The sequence below is a fragment of the Mustela nigripes genome, chromosome 10 (assembly GCF_022355385.1).
Source record: "Mustela nigripes isolate SB6536 chromosome 10, MUSNIG.SB6536, whole genome shotgun sequence".
NCBI lineage: Eukaryota > Metazoa > Chordata > Mammalia > Carnivora > Mustelidae > Mustela > Mustela nigripes.
Window position 1 is genome coordinate 41,436,537 of NC_081566.1, and position 23,041 is coordinate 41,459,577.

The 23,041-nt window shown below is 40.3% G+C and overlaps 1 long non-coding RNA gene across 1 annotated transcript; it reads left to right on the plus strand.

Moving 5' to 3' along the window:
- The first annotated feature begins 495 nt into the window (after positions 1–495).
- LOC132026164 (uncharacterized) lies at positions 496–21,502 on the plus strand. Its single transcript, XR_009406809.1, has 4 exons — positions 496–636; positions 15,549–15,833; positions 15,996–16,201; positions 21,323–21,502. It is a non-coding gene; the product is annotated as an uncharacterized LOC132026164 (long non-coding RNA).
- The last annotated feature ends 1,539 nt before the right edge of the window (positions 21,503–23,041 follow it).

Consider the following 23,041-nt stretch of genomic DNA (forward strand, 5'->3'; position numbering starts at 1 on the left):
CAGGGAGCCAATGTGGGGCTCTATCCCAAGACCCTGGGATCACAGCGCAAGCGGATGGCAGATGCTTAACCAACTAAGCAGGCGTCTTTAGACGCCTTTCCAGAGTCTTTAAAGCAGCCTGGCTTCCTAACTGACTTGTTCCTCTGTGCAAGCTAGCTGCGGCGAGTCAGGAGCAGGATAGGCTGCTCTAAACCTCCACTTATGCTGCTATGGCATCTTCCTCAAAGAGCCCTATGTAGGGGCGCCTGGGTGGCTCAGTGGGTTAAGCCTCTGCTTTTGGCCCAGGTCATGATCTGGACCCCCCAGAGACCTCCCATTGGCCTCTGCTCAGCAGGGAGCCTTCTTCCCCCTCTCTCTCTGCCTGCCTCTCTGCCTACTTATGATCGTTGTCAAATAAATAAATAAAATCTTGAAGAAAGAACCATGTGTAGTCTTATTTATTTATTTATTATTTTAAAGATTTTATTTATTTCTTTGACAGAGAGAGAGAGAACCGGAGAGGGAACACAAGCAGGGGGAATGGCAGAGCAAGAAGCAGGCTTCCGGAGAAGCCGGGACCCAATGCTGCACTGAATCCCGGGACCCCGAGATGATGACCTGAGCTGAAGGCAGATGCTTAACAACTGAGCCACCCAGGTGCCCCTGTAATCTTATTTATTATATATCTTGTTATAACTTTGTCTATTTTAACACCTGCTTTGTTTTTAGAGATCCCTCTGTGGCATCATTTTATCTCTATTTCATTAATTTTTTTTCTTATTTGTATTATTTCCTCTCATATGCTTTCTTTAACCTTACTCCACTTTTTAATTTTTTTTAAAAGATTTTATATATTTATTTGCCAGAGAGAAAAGCACACAAGCAGGGCAGAGGAAGGTAGAGGGAGAAGCAGACTCCCCACTGAGCAAGGAGTCCAATGATGTAGGACTTGATCCCAAGACCCTGGATCATGATCTGAGCTGAAGGCAGACGCTTAACCAACTGAGCCACCCAGGCATCCCTTACTCTACTTTTTAACATCATTTCTTGTTCTTTTTTGATTTGTAGTTCAATTGTGATATGTTTCTGTTAAATTTCATCTTATTTATTCCTTTGAGACTTTGTTGGGCTTTCTGGATCTAAGGATTAATCTCTCTCAACAACCCTGAAAAATTCCTAGTCATTTTATCTCCAAATATTTCTTCATCCCCAATCTCTCCCTTATCTTCTTCTGGAACTCCACTGAGCTATAGGTTTGACTTTTTCATTCTGTCTTCCATTTCTCTTAACCCTTCATTCATATTTTCTATCTTTGAATCCATGGATAGCATTCTGGATAAATTCTTTGGATCTATTTTTTATTGGCCTGGTCCTCTTTTCAATTGTGTCTAATCTACTAGTTAATCAGTCCTTGACTATTTAATAATATGATGTATTTTTTATTTATAGAAGTTCTACTCTGTTCTTTAAAAAAATCTACTTGATTGTTCATTATGGTTTCTTTTCCTGCTCATAGTTTCTTTTTCCTGCTTTTATTTCTTGAAGCATATTAAACATAATCATTTAAGATTATTTCATTGATAAAAATTCAGTATATGGAGTCTTTGCATGTCTGCTTCTGCTGCTTATTGGTTTTCTGGCTCTCACTCATGATATCTTTTGCTTGTAGGTGTTTTGTGATTCTCAGTGTGAACTATTACTTACCTTGAAATTTACCCTCAGAAATTCTTTGAGACCTGGGTTAAAACTAAACACTTCCTTTTTTTTTTTTTTTTTTTGGTTTATGAATATTTATTATTGGATGTTTTCACCATCAAAACTTACAATCTTGATCTTTCCTTCCTGCCCTTTTGTAATGCCAAAGGAGAGAGAGTGGCTACTTTGACAACCTTAAAGCAAACTCCAGGAATGTCACCAACAGCATGACCTTTACAACCAAATCTAGCAACCAGAACCTCATTATTTTTCTCAATAAAATTCAAACAACCATCACTGGGTACAAAAACTGTGATTTGGGGGCACCTGGGTGGCTCAGTGGGTTCAAGACTCTGCCTTCAGCTCAGGTCATGATCCCAGGGTCCTGGGATCAAGCCCCGCATCAGGCTTTCTGCTCAATGGGGAGCCTGCTTCCTCTTCTCTCTCTCTCTGCCTGCCTCTCTGCCTACCTGTGATCTCTGTCTGTGAAATAAATAAATAAAATCTTTAAAAAAAAAAAAAAAAACACTGTGATTTTTTTTTTTTTCCATTCTTGATCAGCTGGACCATGACACACTTCCTGATGGCAGAATTTGGCTGCTTGGCTTCAACCCCTACTTTTTCCAGCATAATTCCTTTTGCCTGCGAAGTGCTTCCAAAAGGGTTGGCCTTCAGGACTGTGCCCAAATGGGCTTTCTTACACTCTTCATCATGTGCTTCTGATCTCATCAGTGGCTGCAGAACTTCCTATTAGTACGAGACGGTGACACTTGCCCATCCTGCCAGCACTACAGGCCTGAGCTAAAGAGCGAAGCAGGGCAGCGGAAATACGCTCTTCCTGAAAAAGTATTTGCTTCTTCAGTTGTCAAATTTCTACTTAAAACTTTTCTAACCACACAGGCAACAGAAATTCAACCAAAATCTTTGTGAGGACTAGCGTACTAGTTATTGTGTAACAAATTACTAACTTGACAGCCGAATGCTATAAACATTTATTATCTTTAAGTAGTCTCTGTAGAATCTGGGAGTAGCTTAGGTGAGTGGTTTTAGCTCAGGGTCTCACTTGGGGCTGCATTTAAAATGTCAGCAAGGACTGCAGTCATCTAAAGCCTTCACCGGAAATCAAAGATGAAACATGCGAAATGGTAGTCAGTGATGTTTCCATCCTACGACCTATCCCACCTACATGGTTTATATACTCCCCAATACAAATGCCCAGTGTTAAATTTTAGAGGTATATTTCCAAATAATTTTTATATATACCTGCAAATACATACACACGAATGCAATATATGATTACATAATTATATACATTACATATATGATTACAATATATGATTACATATGTATTGAACAATACTCACTATCTTGAATTATTAATTCCAGCTATGTACCTTGTTCTTTCCACAGAAATCTGTAGAGATGTGTTATAAGTTCTCCAAATGTGTGCATTTAAAACTTGTGTTTTTGGGACACCCAAGTGGCTCAGTCAGGCTTGGGTGGTGATCCAGGGTCCTGGGATTGAGCCCCACATCAGGGTCTCTGCTCAGTGGGGAGCCTGCTTCTCCCTCTTCCTCTGCCTACCACTCTGCCTACCCATGCTCCCTCTCTCTGTTGGGTAAATAAATAAAATATTTTTTAAAATAATAATTATAGGGGGGCTCTGGGTGGCTCAGTGGGTTAAGCCTCTGCCTTCAGCTCAGGTCATGGTCTCAGGGTTCTGGGATCGAGCCCTGCATTGGGCTGTCTGCTCAGCAGGGATCCTGCTTCCCCCTCCTCTCTCTGCCTGCCTCTCTGCCTACTTGTGATCTCTCCCTGTGTGTCAAATAAATGAATAAAATCTTTAAAAAAAAATAAAACTTCTTTAAAATCTTTATTTATTTATTTGAGAGAGAGAGAGAGAAAGAGTGGGGCAGGAGGAGGCGGCAGAGGGAGAAGGAAAGAGAACCTCAGGGAGACTCTTCACTGAGCACAGAGACTAAGGCAAGGCTCAATCCCATGACCCTTAGATCATGACCTGAGCCAAAATCAAGAGTCAGGTGCTTAACCAACTGAGCCACCCAGGCACCCCTAAAAGTTATATTTTTATTATTGATTTCTAATTGTATCTCATTATGATCAGAAAATGTGGCCAACACAATAGTAAGGTTTTTTTGGTATTTGTTGAGTCTTGCTTCCTAGCTTGGTATGTGCAAGGACGTTGATATCTAAAATATCCCCCATTCAAGTACCTCATTTAGCTTGTGATCCTGGAGAATGACTGTGGGTCATAAAATGTATCAGAAAATGATTTCAAACAGCTATTGTTCTAGAAATGGTATATTGCCTGGTATATATGCATGTATTGATCTTGCAAAAGATTTTTAAAAAATCAGTATCAGTTTGTTAGGATCATCCGATGCTATTTGCTTTGACCTAGAAGGGCATATAATACACCCTCACAGATTTACACATTTACTAGCTTTACAATCTAATATAATCCAAAGAAATTTTGCTGGTGCTGACATCTCAAGATCATCATACTAATCACACATTAATGCTATATTACTATTTTTTGCACCTGTTCAAATGGAAGGACAAAGTACTTAAGCACTTTTAGGGAGACTTCCACTTCTAAACTTGGAAATAGCAGGGACCAGATTAAATGACTAAAAACACACACAAGGGGCATGTGACTGGCTCAGTCAGTAGAGCACACAACTTTCAATATTGCGATTGTAAGTTCAAGTCCTACCATTGTGTGTAGAGATTAGTTAAAATCTTTTAAAAATTTTAAAAATGAAAAACATCCATAAATACAGAAAACAAACTGGACGTTGCCAGAGGGGAGACCCATAAATACAGAGAACAAAGCGGTGGATGTTAGAGGGGATGGGCAAAATGGGTGAAGGAGAGTGGGAGAAGAAAATTTTCAGTTATGGAACACCTGGGTGGCTCAGTCAGTTAGAAGTCTGACTCCTGATTTTGATTTAGGTCATGATCACAGTGTTGTGAGATCAAGCCCCAGGTTGAGCTTCATGCTGAACATGGACACTGCTTAAGATTCTCTCTCCCTCCACTCCTTCCCCGTGTTCACACGCACTCTCTCTCTAAAAAGAAAAAAAAAATTCCAGTTGTGGAATGCATAAGTTATGGGGATAAGAGGTACAACATAGAAATATAGTTAATGATATCATAATAGTGTTGTATGTGACAGATGGTAGCTAAACTTATGGTGAGCAGAGCATAACATAACATATAGACTTCCTGAGTCATTATGTTGTACATCTGAAACCAATTAACATTGTGTGTCAATAATACTTCAATTAGAAAAAAAAGAAAAGAAAAGAAAGAAAGGATTTCCTAAACTGGACAAGAGACAATGCGGAAAAGTGGTCCCAGGGAGAAGAAGACAAGAAAATGAATCATCTACCCACATAGCTGGAGATAGCTTCTAGATTTCAGCACAATGAATAGAAACACAGCCCAGGGTCTCCTTGAGTTGAGTGTAGATGAGAAATTGGACAGATCAGGGCATCTGTAATGTACAGGGTAAAGTGTTAGAGAGGAAAGAGCTGCAGAGATATACTAAAGACTGAAGACTGAGACTGAAGGGATTTCCCTTCAGTCTTCAGCTGAATACTCATCAACACATGGTATGAGAAAACTGCCATAGACCAGTGAAAAAACCATTGGGTAGAAGATGCAAGAGTAACTCCCAGAAAATATACAAGGTTTAAAATAGTTCATATTCCCAACAATCAGAATGGAACAACCTTGTAATACACAGGGTTATTGTAGAATTCTGAGAAGGACTGCTTCAGTAGTAAGGCCAATACAACTTACAGCTCTGATTTTACCTAACAAGGCTGAAAAGCAACACATTAAAGGACCAAACTGTTTCCAAGTGATTTAATAACAGCCCAGAATAAACACAATGTTTACATATTTAGACCACAAAAAAAAAAAATCAGCTAAGAATGTAAGATTCACAATGTCTGTTGTCCAATAAAAAATTATTAGGCAGCAAGTACACAGGAAAATACAATCCATAATGAAGAGAAAAATCAAATAATAGGAATAGATTCAGAGGGGCACCTGGGTGACTCAGTTAGTTAAGTGTCTACCTTCAGCTCGGTCATGAAATCATGGTCCTGGGATTGAGTCCCACATTGGGCTCCTTGCTCAGTAGGGAGACTGCTTCTCCTTCTGGCACTCCCCCTGTGTGCAAGCGTGGGTGCTCTCTTGTGCACTCTCTCTCTGACAAATAAATAAATAAAATCTTAAGGAAAGAAAGAAAAAGAAAGAAATAGATTGAGAAATGACACAAGGGGTGCCTGTGTGGCTCAGTCAGTTAAGTGGCTGCTTTGGCTCAGGTCATGATCTCAGGGTCCTGAGATAGAACCCTGCTTTGGGCCCTCTGCTCAGTGGAGAACCTACTTCTTCTCCCTCTGCCTGCCACTTTGCCTTTTTGTGCTATCTGTCTGTCACATAAATAAATAAAATATTTTTTTAAAAAATGACATGAATGGGGGGTGCCTGGTGGCTCAGTTGGTTGGGTGTCTGCCTTCAGCTTGGGTCACAATGACAGGGTCCTTGGCTGCAGCCCTACATTGGTCTCTCTGCTCAGCAGGGAGCCTACTTCTTCTCCCTCTGCCTGTCGCTCTCGGCCTTTTGCTCCCCCTGCTTGTGCTCTCTCCCTCTCTGTAAAATAAAGAAAAATCTTAAAAAAGAAAAAAAAAGAAATGACACAAATGATATGCATATATTCCATATATTTCAAAATAGTACATAATTTCAAAATAGTACAAGAAATTATGAGAATGTTGAAAGAAATGAAAGGTATTTTTAAAAATTCACATATAATTGGGGTACCTGGGAAGCTCAGTCAGTTAAGCATCCACCTTTTGATTTTGACTCAGGTCATGATCTCAGGATCATGAGAATGAGCCCTGTGTGGAGCTCTGTGCCCAGCACAGACTCTACTTGTCCCTCTTCCTGCCCCTCCCCAAGCTTGCACACTCTTTCTCTCAAATAAATTTTTTAGAAGTCTTTAAAATCCATATAAAATTCACATATAAAAAAATTCACATATAACTATTTTATTTTTTTTAAAAGTTTCTTATTTTATTATTATTATCATTATTATTATTTTAAGTAAGCTTTACACCGAACGTGGGGCTTGGATTCATGACCCCGAGATTAAGGGTCTCATGCTTTACTGACTGAGCCAGATGCCCCCACATAGAACTTTTAGAGATGAAATATACACTGGATGGTATTTGTATTGATGTGTTAGGGCCTCCACAACAGAACCACAAGCAGGATGACTTAATTAATAGAAGTTTATTTTCTCAAAGTTCTGAAGGCTAATGCTTAAGATCAAGTTTCCATCAAAGTTTGCTTCTAACAAGGACTCTTCCTTTGGCTAACAGATGGCTACCTTCTTGCTCTGTCCTCACATGGGCTTTTCTCTGTAGGCAAACACTTCAAACTTCCCTTCCTTTTACAAGGATATCAGTCCTATTAGATAAGGGCCCCACCCTTATGGCCTCATTTTACCTTAATTACTTCTGCAAAGGCTCTATCACCAAATGAAGTAATACTGGGAGTTAGGGTTTCAACATATGAACTTTGAGGGGGACACAATTCAATTGATAACAAGATTAATAACATATTAGACACAACAGAAAAATGATTAGAGAACTTGAAGATGTTGCAATGGAAACTGTACAAAATGAAACAAACAAAAGGAAAAAGAACACCAAAAAAATATAAGCAAAACATGGTGAGATGTGGGACCACCTCAAGTGGCCCAACATACATAGTCCCTGAAAGTTAAGGAAGAGTTAGGCAGAAGAAGTATTTTAAAGCTTAATGGATAAAAAATTTTCCAACTTGATGAAAATTTTTAATCCACAGATATGGGGCACCTGGCTGGCTCATTTGGTAGAGCATGCGACTCTTGATCTCTGGGTAATGAGTTCAAGCTCCACACTGGGTGTGGAGCCTACTTAAAAAGAAAAAAAAAGGTTAACTTAAATCCACAGATCCACAAATATCAGCAAACCTGAAGCCCAAGATACAGGAATAAAAGTATATCACAATCAGATTGCTTAGAACTACTGATAAAGAGAAAATCTTAAATCTTAAAAACAGATTTAAGATTTAAAAAGACAACTTATTTACAGACTTAAAGATAATGCAGCAGATTTCTCTGTCAAATAAATAAAACCTAAATAAACAAACAAACAAATAAATAAAAACACAAGCAAACAAAAAACCAATGGCCAAATAAAGAAATTTTCAGCATTCAAAATCTGAAGAAATTCATACAAGCACACCTGAACTACAAGAATGTTAAAGGAAGCCTCCAGGAAGAGGAAAATATTATCAAATGGAAATCTGAATCTACACCAAAAAATGAGGAGCTCTAGAAATGATAAATATGTGGGTGAATGTATAAGACGTTTAAAGTTATTTAAATTTATGGAGTGCCTGAATGGCTCAGTCAGTTAAGTATCTGCCTTTAGCTCAGGTCATGATCAAGCCCTGAAATGGGTTCCTTGCTCAGCGGGAACCCGCTTCTCCTTCTCCCTCTACCTGCCGATTCCCTTGCTTGTGCTCATGCTCTCGCTCTCTCTCAAATAAATAATAAAATCTTTTTTAAAAAATAAATAAAATTATTTAAATTTAAATTTCTTTAATAGAAAACTGACAGGGCACATGGCTGGTTCAGTTGGTAAGATACATGAATCTTGATCTTGGGGTTATGAGTTTGACCCCTGCATTAGATGTAGAGATTACTTGAAAATAAAATCTTAAAAAAAAAAAAAAAGAAAACTGACTATTAAAGCAAAAATAACATCTGTGCCTGAGCGGCTCAGTCTGTTAAACATTTAACTCCTGATCTCAGCTCAGGTCTTGATCTCAAGGTTGTGAGATCAAGCCCCACATGGAGCCTACTTTTCAAGGAAAGGGTAGGGGAGAGAGAAAGAAGAAAGAAAGAAAGAAAGGGAGGGAGGGAGGGAGGAAGAAAGAAAGGTGAGATTTATTACATATATAGAAATAAATTATATGCAGCAATAGGACAAAGACCAGAAGTGGAGAAATGAAAGTATGTTGTTGTGGGTTCTGGCACTATTTGTGAAGCAGTATAATGTTACTTCAAAGTAAATAATGATAAGTTAAAGATGTATACTATAGGTGTGCCTGGGTGGCTCAGTCAGTTAAGCATCTGCCTTCCACTCCAGTCATGATCCCAGGGTCCTGGGATCATCTCAGTGTTGGGCTTTCTGTTCAGTGGGGAGCCTGCTTCTCCCTCTCCCTCTGCTGCTGCTCGCCCTGCTTGTGCTTTTTCTCTCTCTGTCAAATAAATAAATAAAATCTTTTAAAAAAAATGTATACTATAGACTATAAAGCAACTACTCAAAGCAAAACAAAATCCAAAGCCCTTGAGCTAAAAGGCAATGAAAAAGATAAAATAGAATCATAAAAAATCCTCAGTCCAAAAGAGTTTTTTACTTTTTTTTTTTTTTTAAGATTGTATTTACTTATTTGAGAGAGAGATGAGCAGGGGAGGGGGAGATCGATAAGCAGACTCCCTGCTGACTGGGGCGCTCAACACAGGGCTCTATCCCAGGACCCTGAGATCATGACCAGAGCCAAAGTGAGATGTTTAACTGACTGAGTCACCCAGGTGCCCCAAAAATAATTTTCTTAAAAGAGAGACAGGGGCGCCTGGGTGGGTTAAAAGTGGGTTAAAACCTCTGCCTTCAGCTCAGGTCATGATCCTGGTGTCCTGGGATCGAGCCCCACATTGGGCTCTCTGCTCAGTGGAGAGCAGGGAGCCTGCTTCTCCCTCTCTCTCTGCCTGCCTCTCTGCCTACTTATGATCTCTCTCTGTCAAATAAATAAATAAAATCTTCTTTAATAAATAAATAAATAAATAAAAGAGAGACAAAGAGAGAACAATGAGCAGATGGGAAAAACAGAAAGAAATTAGCAAACAGGTAACTTTAAATTCAACATTATTAAACAATTTTAAATCTTCTTAACATCCCAATTTAAAAAGGAATTTTCAAAAGGGAGCACCTGGGGCGCTCAGTCAGTTAGGCAGCTGACTCTTGACTTTGGCTCAGGTCATGTTCTCAGGTTCCTGGGATGAAGCCCCATGTCAAGCTCCATGCTCAGTGGGGAGTCTGCTTTAGAATTCTCTCTCCCTCTGCCCCTCCCCCCACTCTCTTTCTCTCTCCTCTCTAAAATAAATAAATGAAACTTTTAAAAAATAAAAATAAAAAAAATTTAAAAGCAATATCCAACAAATACAACTATCAGGAAACTCATTTTTTAAAATTTGTTTGTTTATTTATATTTTGAGATTTTTATTTTTAAGTAATCGCTACACCTAATGTAGAGCTCAAAGTCACAACCCAGAGATCAAGAGTCACATGTGCCACTGACAGATCCAGCCAGCACCACAAGAAACTCGTTTTATTTATTTATTTATTTATTTTTAAAGATTTTATTTATTTATTTGAGAGAGAGAGAGAGAATGAGAGTGGAGAAAGTCAGAGGGAGAAGCAGACTCCCCATGGAGCTGGGAGCCCGATGTGGGACTCCAGGATCATGACCTGAGCCAAAGGCAGTTGCTTAACCTACTGAGCCACCCGGTAGCCCAAGAAACTCATTTTAAAATAAAGACATGGGGCTCCTGGGTGATTCAGCGGGTTAAGCCTCTGCCTTCAGCTCAGGTCATGATCCCAGGGTGCTGGGATGGAGCCCCACATCAGGCTCTCTGCTCAGCAGGGAGCCCACTTCCTCCTCTCTCTGCCTGCCTCTCTGCCTACTTGTGATCTCTCTCTCTCTGTCCAATAAATAAATAAAATCTTAAAAAAAAATAATAAAATAAAGACAAAAATAGGGGCAACTGGCACTTAAAAAAAATCAACTGGCTTTAATGAAAACTTTATATATATTATAAATACATAAATATATAAACATATATAGTATGTTTACATATATAATATACACATATATAGTATATCTATATATATTTAAATATATAAACATATATAATATATCTATAATAAAGACACAAATAGAATAAAACTAAAGGATATAAAATGATACACCATGCTAACATAGCATTAAGGAACTCGAAAGATCTGTTCCTCCATAAAAGCAATGAGAAATTTAGATTAAAAAACTTCCAAAAATCAACTTTTTAAAACTCTTGAAATTAAACAGTCTTTTGATAATCTGAGAGTGATTATTCACAAAAAACATCTGATTCTCAGCAAGAACAATAACCTTTGGGGCATAATAACTTTCTGTAATCCAATACCCCTTCTCCCACCTTCCAAGTACCATTTAAATCTGATAGCCTTACAGCTACAGTAGCTATGAAAACCAGCAGGCTAGCAGCTGTTGTAGAGGGGAAAATGGATTTAGAGTTCCCCAAAAGCCCCAATCCCAGAGAATTGTCACTATTTGACTTGTCCGGCAGCTCACTGAAAAGTGCCATTCTCGGAGCTTGTCTTTATTAGACCTGAATCAGAACTCAATCTTTAAGAATAGTCCTAACCACCAGCCATTTATCAAAAACAATCAGTGGCAATTGTTTAACATTGAAGCTGCCAGAGGTGTTAACAGCTGGGGCTAAGAATAGGCTGATGAAAAATCTTAAAAAGAAAAGTTGGAGAGTAAGAGGTCTACAAGGAGAGTTGTGAAGATCTGACAGAGAACTGGGAACCTAGGAATTTATAATGCCACATGAGTGGTGTATGCACACCCAAGAAGGGCTTAAGAAGACTATAAATTCTCAATGCTAGCTGACTTCAAGGTTTTGCTCAAACAAATAAAGGCTAATAACAGGTATAAACTGCCTGACAAATCACTGAAACCATATCTCAATACACACAGTCATTTAGCAAAACCTGGAAGACTTATTTGTTTAAGATATTTAAGGAAGTCTCTATTTAATCATTAAACTGGCTACTAAGTTAACTTAGCAGAGATTTCATATAACAAAGAACATGCACTGTAGAGAATTAGTCCAGGAAACTCTTTAAACAAATCCTGAGGAAGGGGTGAATATCTGATTTACAAAGTTAACACATTGTGTAATTTAAAGATTTTATTTTATTTATTTATTTTATATACAGATTGAGAGAAAGGGAAAGGGGAGGACCAAAGGGAGAGGGACAAGCAGACTCCACAATTGAGCATAAAGCCTCAAATGGGACTTGACCTCAGGACCCTGAGATCATGACCTGAGCTGAAATCAAGAGTTGGATGTTCAACCAGTTGAGCCACCCAGGAACCCCACCACATTGCATAATTTAAAATGTACAGTTTATGAGACACCTGTTGGCTCAGTTGTTAAGCATCTCTTTCTGGCACAGGTCATGATCTTGGAGTCCTAGGATTGAGCATCGCGTGGGGCTCCCTGCTCAGTGGAAAGTCTGCTTCTATCTCTCCTTCTCTGCCCCCAACTTGTGCTTGCTCACTCGCTCTCTCTCCCTCAAATAAATGAATAATCTTTTAAAAATAAATAAATAAAATGTCCAGTTTTCAACAAAAAAATTATGTAGATATGTGAGAATTTATGAGCCATGTAAAGAAACTAGAAATTGTGTCTCAGTAGATGGACTGACAGTAGATTTCAACAGGCAGAAGAAAGAATCAGTGAACACAGAGAAAGGTCAATTGAGATGATCCATTCTGAAGAACTGAAATAAGAAAGAATGAAGAAAACGAACTGAGGTCTGAGACTTGTGGAACACCATCCAGTGAACCAACACAGGCGTGACTGAAGTCTCAGGAAGAGGAGAAAGAAAATGGACAGAGAGAATATTCTAAGAAATAACAGCCAGAAATTGAGGAAAAACGATTAATTGGTATGTCCGAGAAGCTCCATGAACTCAGGGTAAACTAAATGGCATCCACACCTTGATATGTCGTAGAAAAACAAAAGACCAACAATTTTGAAAGCAGCCCGAGAAACACAACTCATCACATACAAGAGATCCTCAATAAGTCACAGCTGGTTTCTCATCAGAAACAATGGAGTCCAGAAAGCCGTGGGGTGATCTATTCAAAATGCTATTGTCGACCAAGATTTCTATATCCCTTCACAAATGAAAGAGAAATTATGCATTCCCCTATAAAGAAAAACTGATATAATTCAGGGATGCCTAGGTGGCTCAGTAGGTTAAACATCTGAATAAATAAATAAATAAAAAGATAGATAAAAGATAGAATATAGATTAGTGGTTTCTGGCAAATAGTAGGAAGTAGGGAGTGATTGCTGGTATGAAATTTAATTTTGGGTCTATGAAAATGTTCTGGAATTTCAGAGTGGTGTTAAATGCACAACTCTGTGAATATACTAAAAGCTACTGAATTATACACTTCAAAGGAGTAGACATTATAGTATGTGAATTATATTTCAATATGGGTATTACAGAAAAGAAAAGAAATCTAGGTTATCAGACAAAGTATATCTTAAAGTATATCTCAGACAAAGTATATCTCAAATAAAAGAATATTACCAGGGCACCTGGGTGGCTCAGTCGGTTAAGCCTCTGCCTTTGGGTCAGGTCGTGATCTCATGGTCCCGGGATCAAGCCCCATATCAGGCTCTCTGCTCAATGGGGAGTCACATCTTCCTCTCCCTCTGCCCTTCCCCCTTGCTCCTGTGCTCTCTCTTTCTCTCAAATAAATAAAATCTTTAAAACAACAACAACAACAACAACAAAAAGGAAACAAATAAATGAATATAACCAAGGATGAGGAGAATCATTCCATAATGATAAGGATGTCAATTTAAAAAAAATTTAAAAAAAAATGTCAATTTACTGAAAGGACATAATAATCTCAAGCACATTATAGCAGAGCACTGATGAAGGTAAAACTGATAGAACTGATAGAACTATAAATAGACAAATCCACAGTTATAATTAAAGATTTCAAAACCTGCTTCCCAATGATTGATACAAGTAGACAGAAAATAGGAAAATATAGGGGCGCGTAGGTGGCTCAGTGGGTTAAGGCCTCTGCCTTCAGCTCAGGTCATGATCTCAGGGTCCTGGGATCGAGCCCTGCACTGGGCTCTCTGCTCAGTGGGGAGCCTGCTTCCCCCTCTCCCTATGCCTGCCTCTCTGCCTACTTGTGATCTTTCTCTCTGGCAAATAAATAAATAAAATCTTTAAAAAAAAGAAAATAGGAAAATATATAGAAGATGTGGCCCATACTGTTAACCAATTTAACCTAGTAGGCACTTATAAAAAAACCAACTCAGCAACAGAATTGTGTAGTAAAGAATTTGGTTCGAAGAGAAGTCTGGCTTTTGCCCTCAGCTTCTGGGAGGGAATCTGTCATACCTGATAGGAGTGTCTTTGTTTAGGAACTAGCCACATCAGATTTTTTTTTTTTTTTAGATTTTATTTATTTATTTATCAGAGAAAGAGAGAGAGAAATGGGTCAACTACATAGAAGTCACAGTCCTTAACATGTTCTCACCTCTGACACCAAGTGTAAGTTCATGTGTTCCCAAAATGACCCTCAGTTTTGATAATTTGCTAGAACTCACTGAAATTGTATTCACAGTTACAGTTCATCAGAGGAAAGTGTTACAGACTAAAATCAACCAAATGAAGAAACACAATGGGCAGGGGTGCCTGGGTGGCTCCATGTGTTAAAGCCTCTGTCTTTGGCTCCGGTCATAATCCCAGGGTCCTGGGATCGAGCCCCACATCGGGCTCTCTGCTCAGCAGGGAGCCTGCTTCCTCTTCTCTCTCTGCGTTCTCCTCTCCCTCTGCTTGCTTCTCTGCCTACTTGTGATCTCTGTCTGTCAAATAAATAAATAAAATCTTAAAAAAAGAAAAGAAAAGAAACACAATGGGCAGAATCTATGTGTACCAAATTCAAAGCTCCAATTTTCTCTCCCTGTAGAATCAGAATTCAGTTTTTCTGATATTGGTGTGTGACAATCCACAAAGAAGTACTGGCAATGATGTAAGCACACCCGTTCAGTGTCCAGAATTTTTGTTGGGGCTTTTGTTGTTGCGTGAGAAGGACTGATTGCTCACATGGTTGAATTCAGTCTGTAGGTTGACTGATAGTGAATGACCCAAAGCCCGTACACTAAGATTGTTGTGTGTTGCCATACCCACCTTAAGATCTGCCATGGCCTGGGATGCCTGGGAGGCTCAGTCTGTTCATTGTCTGCCTTCTACACAGGTCCTATTCTAGGGTCCTGGGATCGAGTCCCACATCAGGCTCCTTGCTCAGTGGGGAGTCTGCTTCACACTCTGCCTGCTGCTTCCCCTGCTGGTGTCCTGTCTCTCTCAAATAAATAAAATAAATAAATAAAATCTTTAATATATATATATATATATACATATATATATATATATATATATGTATATATATATATATATAAAGGAAAAGCCAATCCTGAAAAGTTAGAAATCCAATGTCTACAGAATCCTGTGAGGGGTGCCTGGGTGGCTCAGTGGGTTAAGCCACTGCCTTCGGCTCAGGTCATGATCTCAGGGTCCTGGGATCGAGCCCCACGTCCAGCTCTCTGCTCAGCGGGGAGCCTGCTTCTCTCTGCCTCTCTGCCTGCTTGTGATCTCTCTGTCAAATAAATAAAAAAAAAAAATTAAAAAAAAAAAAAAAGAATCCTGTGAGACTGAGAAATCCTTGACATTATTATTTGGTAATTGGGTGGGGGTAAGTCCCACATAGCTTCCAATGAATGAGGAGATGGGACTTTCCACTTTGTGTGATGTCATGGCCTAAATAATGCACTTGGATCTGAAAAAGCTGAAGCTGCTTCTTCTTCTTCTTCTTTTTTTTTTTTAAGATTTTATTTATTTATTTGTCAGAGAGAGGAAGAGAGAGAGAGCGCACAAGCAGGAGTGGCAAGCAGAAGGAGAAGCATGCTCCCCGCTGAGCAAGGAACCAGACGTGGGACTCGATCCCAGAACCCCGGGATCATGACCTGAGCTGAAGGGAGACACCTGACTGAGTCACCCAGAAACCAGAGGGCCTCTGACTCCAGATTTCAGTTCGAGCTGTCTTCTGCACACAGGGTAGAGTCTTTTTGTCCCCCACTTCCCTCTCTCTCAAATGAGGAAAGAAACAAAATCTTTAAAAAAAAAAAAAAAAAGGTAAGCTACTAAGATATTTTGTTTTATTTTTATACTTTTAAATATCCATCTATGCTTAAAATTTGATGAGTATGGTATTTAACATGATTTAATTTGGTAATTAGTCCATCCTGCATTTTCTTTCATTTTTTTTTTTAAGGTTTTCATTTATGTATTTGACAGAGACACATCGAGAGAAGGAACACAAGCAGGGGGAGTGGCAAAGAGAGAAGCAGACTTCCTGCCAAACAAGGAGCCGGATGCGGGGCTCGATCCCACGACCCTGGGAACATGACCTGAGCCGAAGACAGAGGCTTAACGACTGAGCCACCCAGACGCCCCCATCCTTCATTTTCTATCCAAGTTTTGCTTCTCTAGGTCCCAGAAAGGTATGGATTAACCAGACTATAAATTTTTAGAACAATCCTAAAATCTTTTGTGAGTTTTAATCATTTGCATGTGTGTGAAAATTAGTGAAGTCTTTAACTAGATTATGCAAATTTGATTTGGACCAAAGTTTAAATGTATAAGTCCATTGAGGTAGGGGGTGATTTCGTTCACTCCTTATTATGAGCCACTAAGAAGATTTTGTCAATGAGAGGAACGTGTTGAACAAAGAGCTGTGAAAGAATAGGGGTCCCAGTGATGGTACAGAAGGAGGATGGGGAAGGCAGAGCAAAGTGGAGGAGGTAAAGGTACAGGAAGGAGGTCAAAAGAGAGGTCCATCTGAGGTTGGTCAGCAGAGTCCATTAAGTCTTTAAGGGAAGCAATTAAAATTTTTTTTCTGCTTCTCAGAGGCTTTTTTACAACAGTCAAATACTGTGAACCACCAAATCATTCTGAATTTTGGAATCCTTTTATTCTAAGGCACCAGGTATGTAAATAATTTTGTTTACATGTCAACTTCCTAGTGGTCATCGAAATTTTAAATTGTGATATAATCCTGTCAGAGCCTCAAGTATTGGGTGCTATTGGCACTATAACGGTGTGTATGGGTAAGAAGTAGGACAATGACCCGGAAGTTCTTTGAAGAACTGATTGCCCATTTTCAAATGATGAGAGCAAATGGGAGACAGTCATCAGCCCAGAGAGCCTCAGGAGTGGACCGACTTCCGTCTGCAAGAGCGCTGAGTCAGCAAAACAAGGCAAATCAGGAAGCTGATGCCAAGGCCAAGAGAGTCTTCAGTGATGCTCAAAAGAAGAGAAGGTGCCTTTATCAGGCACAGGACTTACTCGGCTGTGCAATCACTGAGAACCCCAGGCCAGCAGAGAGCAAGAGCTTCTGATTTATTGATCACATGGAGCAGCAGAGGGTCCAGATCACAGTGCCAGAAACTGGGAAAGGATCAGCCAGAAATTGGGAAACACCAGACTTCATTCATGCTGCTGCAGCAAGAGAACCATTCCCAAGGATGCTCTGTCTTGAGGAAGGGACTTGGAGATTTTGTCAAGATTTAGCCTAAAAAGTCAGCCTTCAGTTTAACTAGTTCTTTTGTTTTGTTTTGGTTTGGTTTTGTTGTTGTTGTTTTATTTTTTTAAAGATTTTATTTATTTATTTGACAGACAGAGATCACAAGTAGGCAGAGAGGCAGGCAGAGAGGGAGAGGGGGAAGCAGGTTCCCCGCTGAGCAGAGAGCCTGATGCGGGGCTCGATCCCAGGACCCTGAGATCATGACCTGAGCTGAAGGCAGAGGCTTAACCCACTGAGCCACCCAGGCGTCCCTGTTTTTTGTTTTAAAGATTTTATTTATTTATTTATTTGACAGAGAGACACAGCAAGAGAGGGAACACAAGCCGGAAGAGCAACAGAGGGAGAGGGAGGAAGCAGGCTTCCTACGGAGCAAGGAGTCTAATGTGGGGCTCCATCCCAGGACGCTGGGATCATGACCTGAGCCTGAAGGCAGAGACTTAACAACTGAGCCACCCACCCGCCCCAAGTTTAACTGGTTTTGAAAATAGTTGGTCAAAAGTAGTTCTTGGAAGAGGGAGGTACCATTTGGGGAGTTTTGTAGCCATGGGTTGGCTCTACCCACTGAAAGAGACTAGCATGCATAGGTAGCAGGCCACCTGGTATGGTCTGAAGGGAATGGGACGGACGATGTAGAGCCTCTCAGAGGATAGAATTTTTGGCAATTTAATTCTTTGACCAAGAAACTCAAACCCAATCTCTAATCAAGGAAACAAATGCTTAACCGAATACTGTTGAGATTGTAGATGTTACCTTTCACCTCAATATCCCTGTTCAGCGGGTCCTGCCATGCGCTTGCCTGGTGACCCATGTCTGAAGCTGTCTTGGAAGTTTCCTTTCCATTCTCCTTTCCTTAGAGGAGATCTTTACTCTTGCTTTGCTGTTTTTTTCCAATAGTGTAAAGCAGGCCTGCTGGAAGTGTTGTTTTGACTACTTAATCCACTGGACGTCCTGGCTCTACCACTTTCTAGCTATGTGACCCATCTCGTGGTTGTGTGTGTAACTCACAGTTGAAATTTTAAACTTTGTCTTTCAGTGTGTATATATGGTTCTATGTCTATAAACCAGGAAACTTTACCGCTCATTCTGTGAATGTGTGATATTTTCCTATCTTCAGATGGTATTACCAAATTAGATTATAAAATCTGTGAGAGGAGCACTAGTTTGATTGGCTTAGAGATAAATAAGCTCTTATATAAATTAAGCATTCTTAAAATTCCCAGAAACTAAAGAAACTGAACTGCTAATACTTTCAATGTGAAAAAAGGGCATTTTTTAATAAAATAACTCAAACATTTTATTTTATTTTATTTTATATTTTAAAGATTTTATTTATTTGACAGAGAAAGATCACAAGTAGGCAGAGAGGCAGGCAGAGAGAGGAGGAAGCAGGCTCCCCACGGAGCAGAGAGCCCGATGCGGGGCTCGATCCCAGAAACCTGGGATCATGACTTGAGCCGAAGGCAGAGGCTTAACCCACTAAGCCACCCAGGCGCCCCATAACTCAACATTTTAAGATTTCAAGTTAACATAATTTGAATAAATCTAAAACAAAACTAGTGGGAAAATTAAACATTTTGGTTTAATAAAAATAGCTTTGTTTCTCTGAATTATAGACAGTATAGAGAAGTAAATTATAAATAATTATAGAAGTAAAATATTAGTGTACATTTTTATTCTACTTAGATATGTTCTTAAACTTAATTGGTTTACTGATTGAATAAGTTAGCATGACTTCTACTTAATGTTTACGATTACAAAAAGCATAAATTTGTGTTTAACCAAATAGAATAATTATTCTAACAAACTTCATCTTAACAATAATTAATTTGAAGTTAGTTGGGTTTTTTTTTTAATCCCATTTGAAGTTAGTTTTCAAGATCTTTGGGTAATTAAAACATTGAACAATAAATTGAGTTACTTAATGGATATTCATTAGGCAGCTAGACAATTTCCAAGATAAAATACTGAAATACTGATTAGTATAATTTAAATTCTTATGCTTATTTTTTTATGCTACAGAAAGAGTGTATCTTTGGGTTTTTAGGTTTTTTTTATTTTTTTAAAGATTTTATTTATTTATTTGACAGACAGAGATCACAAGTAGGCAAAGAGGCAGGCAGAGAGAGGAGGAAGCAGGCTCCCCACGGAGCAGAGAGCCCAATACGGGGCTCACTCCCAGAACCCTGGGATCATGACTTGAGCCGAAGGCAGAGGCTTTAACCCACTGAGCCACCCAGACGCCCCTCTTTGGGTTTTTTTTTTTTTAAGACTTATTTATTGGGGTGCCTGGGTGGCTCAGTCCTTAAGCATCTGCCTTTGCCTCATGTCATAATCCCAGGGTCCTGGGATTGAGACCTGCATGGGGCTCCCTGCTCAGTGGGAAGCCTGCTTCTCCCTCTCCCACTCCCTCTGCTTGTGCTCCCTCTCTCACTGTGTCTCTTTCTGTCAAATAAATAAAATCTAAAAAAAAAAAAAATTATGTATTTATTTTTGAGAGAGAGAAAGTGTGTGCATGTATGTGCACCAGGGGCGGGGCAGAGGGAGAGGATGCTAGGCAGACTCCCACTGAACAGGGAGCACTGAGCTTGGAGCACGAAGCACAGAGCCCAAGGTGGAGCTCTCAGGCTCAATCTTAAAACCTTGACATCAGAGCCTGAGCCAAAATCAAGAGGGCTGCTTACCCAACGGAGCCAACCAGGCAGCCCTGTAGCCTTGGGTTTCATATATACACTTCTAAAGTGTATAACGCTGTGTGAATGACAGTATGTAATTATCCCACCTCTTACTTTTCTCTGTCAAATACAAATCACTTTGGTTAATTGTCCAGAGCATTTTGTTCTTCCCACTCCAAAATCTCTACTATCTCCTGAACCCATTCATGTCTTTTTATTTCTATCACAGTCATCCCTGTACTTGGGGAAGCTGTGATAATCTTTCACCTGGACGACTGAGCTAGCTTTTAAATTCTCCCTACAGTTTACGGTGCTATTTATACAATTAAAATCAGACTATCAGAGTCATTGCTTTATAACTGTGGGTGTCTGTTCACTGCGTGGTCTGACTTCATCCTGTCTTTTCAGTTTTATCTTCTATCCTTTTCTGCTCAGGCTCACAACTCTTGAGCCACACCGGCTTCCTCTGGTCATCCTCTCCAACTCTGCACCTCCGTGCTTGCTGTTCTGTCCACCCGAATGTTCTCTGCACGACCGGCTCCCTTTCATCATCCAGCTCTCAGATGGAATCTTACCTTCTCCTAGAGGTCTTTCCTGCCGACCCTGCCTAAAGCACCCCAACGCCACCGCATTTCCACTTTTATTACCTTCTTAGTGCTTACCAAGTACCATGATCTGAAATTATCTATCTATCGTGTTTTACTTGATTATTTTGTTTCCCCGACCAGGACATAAGCTTCATGAAAAGAGAGACCTTATATTCATCACCACTCTTTTCCTTGAGGCCAAGAATGTGTCTGATACAAAAAAGGAGTTCAATAAATATTTGTTTATGGATGAAGGAATGTCTGTAACATTGCCGGGTCTTGCCTTGTGAACCTCCATCCCTACCGAGCTGAAAAATCAAGCCGGGGCCAGGACGGCGGGTCTTCCGTTTCTTAGCATCCCCAATTGTTTTCTGCTTAATGGCGTTAGCCTCCAGGCATAGACCCAAGACAAAGAGGTAGAAAGGAGTTTGCAGTGAACCTATCTTCTTTAATCTCCCAAGGAATGCTGCCTATGCTCCCCGACTGCATTCCATTTTTAGTCTTGGAATGGGAGCCCTCTTTCAGCCAAGGCATGCCTGAAAAGAGACTATTTGGGGGCCAGGGTCAGGGTTCCAGGAATTCTTGATGCTTTCCGCATATTCCCAATGAGATTTTCAGGATTCCACTCTTTCCCAAGCAAGTGGAGCCTCCTGTCCCAGAGAAAAAGGAGGCGCAAATCAGAGCATTTGATTGGCTGCATTTGGGCCTGGTGCATAATTGATGTATTGATCTGAATTTCAGAATCTGATTTGTGGTTCTGCGTTTCCTTTTTGCTTCCAGCTTGGCCACCTGGAGCAGGAATTTGTCGTACAGCACCCGCCTACTCTTGAGATTCACTCGACAGATGCTTACTGAGTGCCCACTCCATGCCGCTGTTGTAAGCATTTGGAAGGCATTAGGAGACATCAAAGACACGTTCTTTGCCCTAGAGGAGCTCCCGCCCTAGTGGTAAGGGTGGCAAGTGGGATGACAATAAGCATCTTAAATTTTATAGGATACTGGAATGTGATAAGTAGTTTGGAGAAAAGTAAAAGTAAATGAGAGGAAAGAGAAGGGGATGTGTAGATTACAGTTGTTGTTTTTCTTTTTTAAGATTTTATTTATTTATTTGACCGAGAGAGATCACAAGTAGGCAGAGAGTCAGGTAGAGAGAGAGGAGGGGAAGCAGGCTCCCCACTGAGCAGAGAGCCTGATGCGGGGCTTGATCCCAGAACCCTTGATCCCAGAACCCTGGGATCATGACCCGAGCTGAACCGAAGGCAGAGGCTTTAACCCACTGAGCCACTCAGGTGCCCTGGATTATAGCTTTAAACAGGGGAACCCCTTTGTTACATGACATCTGAACAAAAGTTGAAGGAGGCAAATTAGATATTCAGTCATGGGACTATCTAGGAGCAGGGCATTCGAGGCAAAAGACACAAGTAATTCTAGGGTTGTAAGGCAGGAATCTGCCTGCATGTTAAGAACACCCTTGTGGCTGGAGCAGGGTGACGGGGACGGCAGGGGACAAAGCCGGAGATGTGATGGAGGTCAGAGATGTGCAAGGCCCTTACTCATTGGGAGGACTTCAGTTTCTACTGAGTGTCATAGGGGGTCAGGGCAGGATTTTCGCAGAGAAGTACTCATTTAAAATTTAAAGGGATTCCTCAGGCACTGTGTTGAAAACAAACTTACCAGCGCAAGGGTAGAAGCGGAGGGACCTGTTAACACTAAACAGGGAGACCTGTTACTTACCATGCCAGTAATCCAGGCCAGAAATAATAGCTGTAGAAGGGAAAATAATTGTAGGGAAGGAAAGTTGTCCTAGACTCTCTTAGGGTCCCTGGTTAGGTATGAAAATTAATCTGATAAAGATGAACAGGAGAGGGGCAGCTGGGTAGCTCAGTGGGTTAAAGCCTCTGCTTTCAGCTCAGGTTATGATCCCAGGGTTCTGGGATAGAGCCCCGCATCAGGCTCTCTGTTCAGCGGGGAGCCTGCTTCCCTCTCTCTCTCTCTGCCTGCCTCTCTGCCAACTTGTGATCTCTGTCTGTCAAATAAATTAATAAACTCTTAAAAAAAAAAAAAAAAAAAAGATGAACCAGAGAAAAGCATATGTATTTATTTTGCATGTCATAAGAACCTTCGGAAGGTAATTAAGGCACCCCCCAACCCCGCCGCCAAATGGTTAAACGTGAGTGTTTTTATTTTTTTATTTGTTTAAAGTTTTTTTTTTTAATTTGTCAGAGAAAGAGAGAGCACAAGCAGGGGAACAGCAGCCACAGCACCAGAGGGAGAAGCAAGCTCCCCACTGAGCAAGGAGCCCCATGCGGGACTTGATCCCAGAACACTGGGATCATGACTTGAGTAGAAGGCAGCAGCTTAACTGACTGAGCCACCCAGGTCCCCCTGTTTAAATTTTTTTTTTTTTTTAAGATTTTATTCATTTATTTCACAGAGATCACAAGCAGGCAGAGAGACAGGCAGAGAGAGGGGGAGGGAAGCAGGCTCCCCATTGAGCAG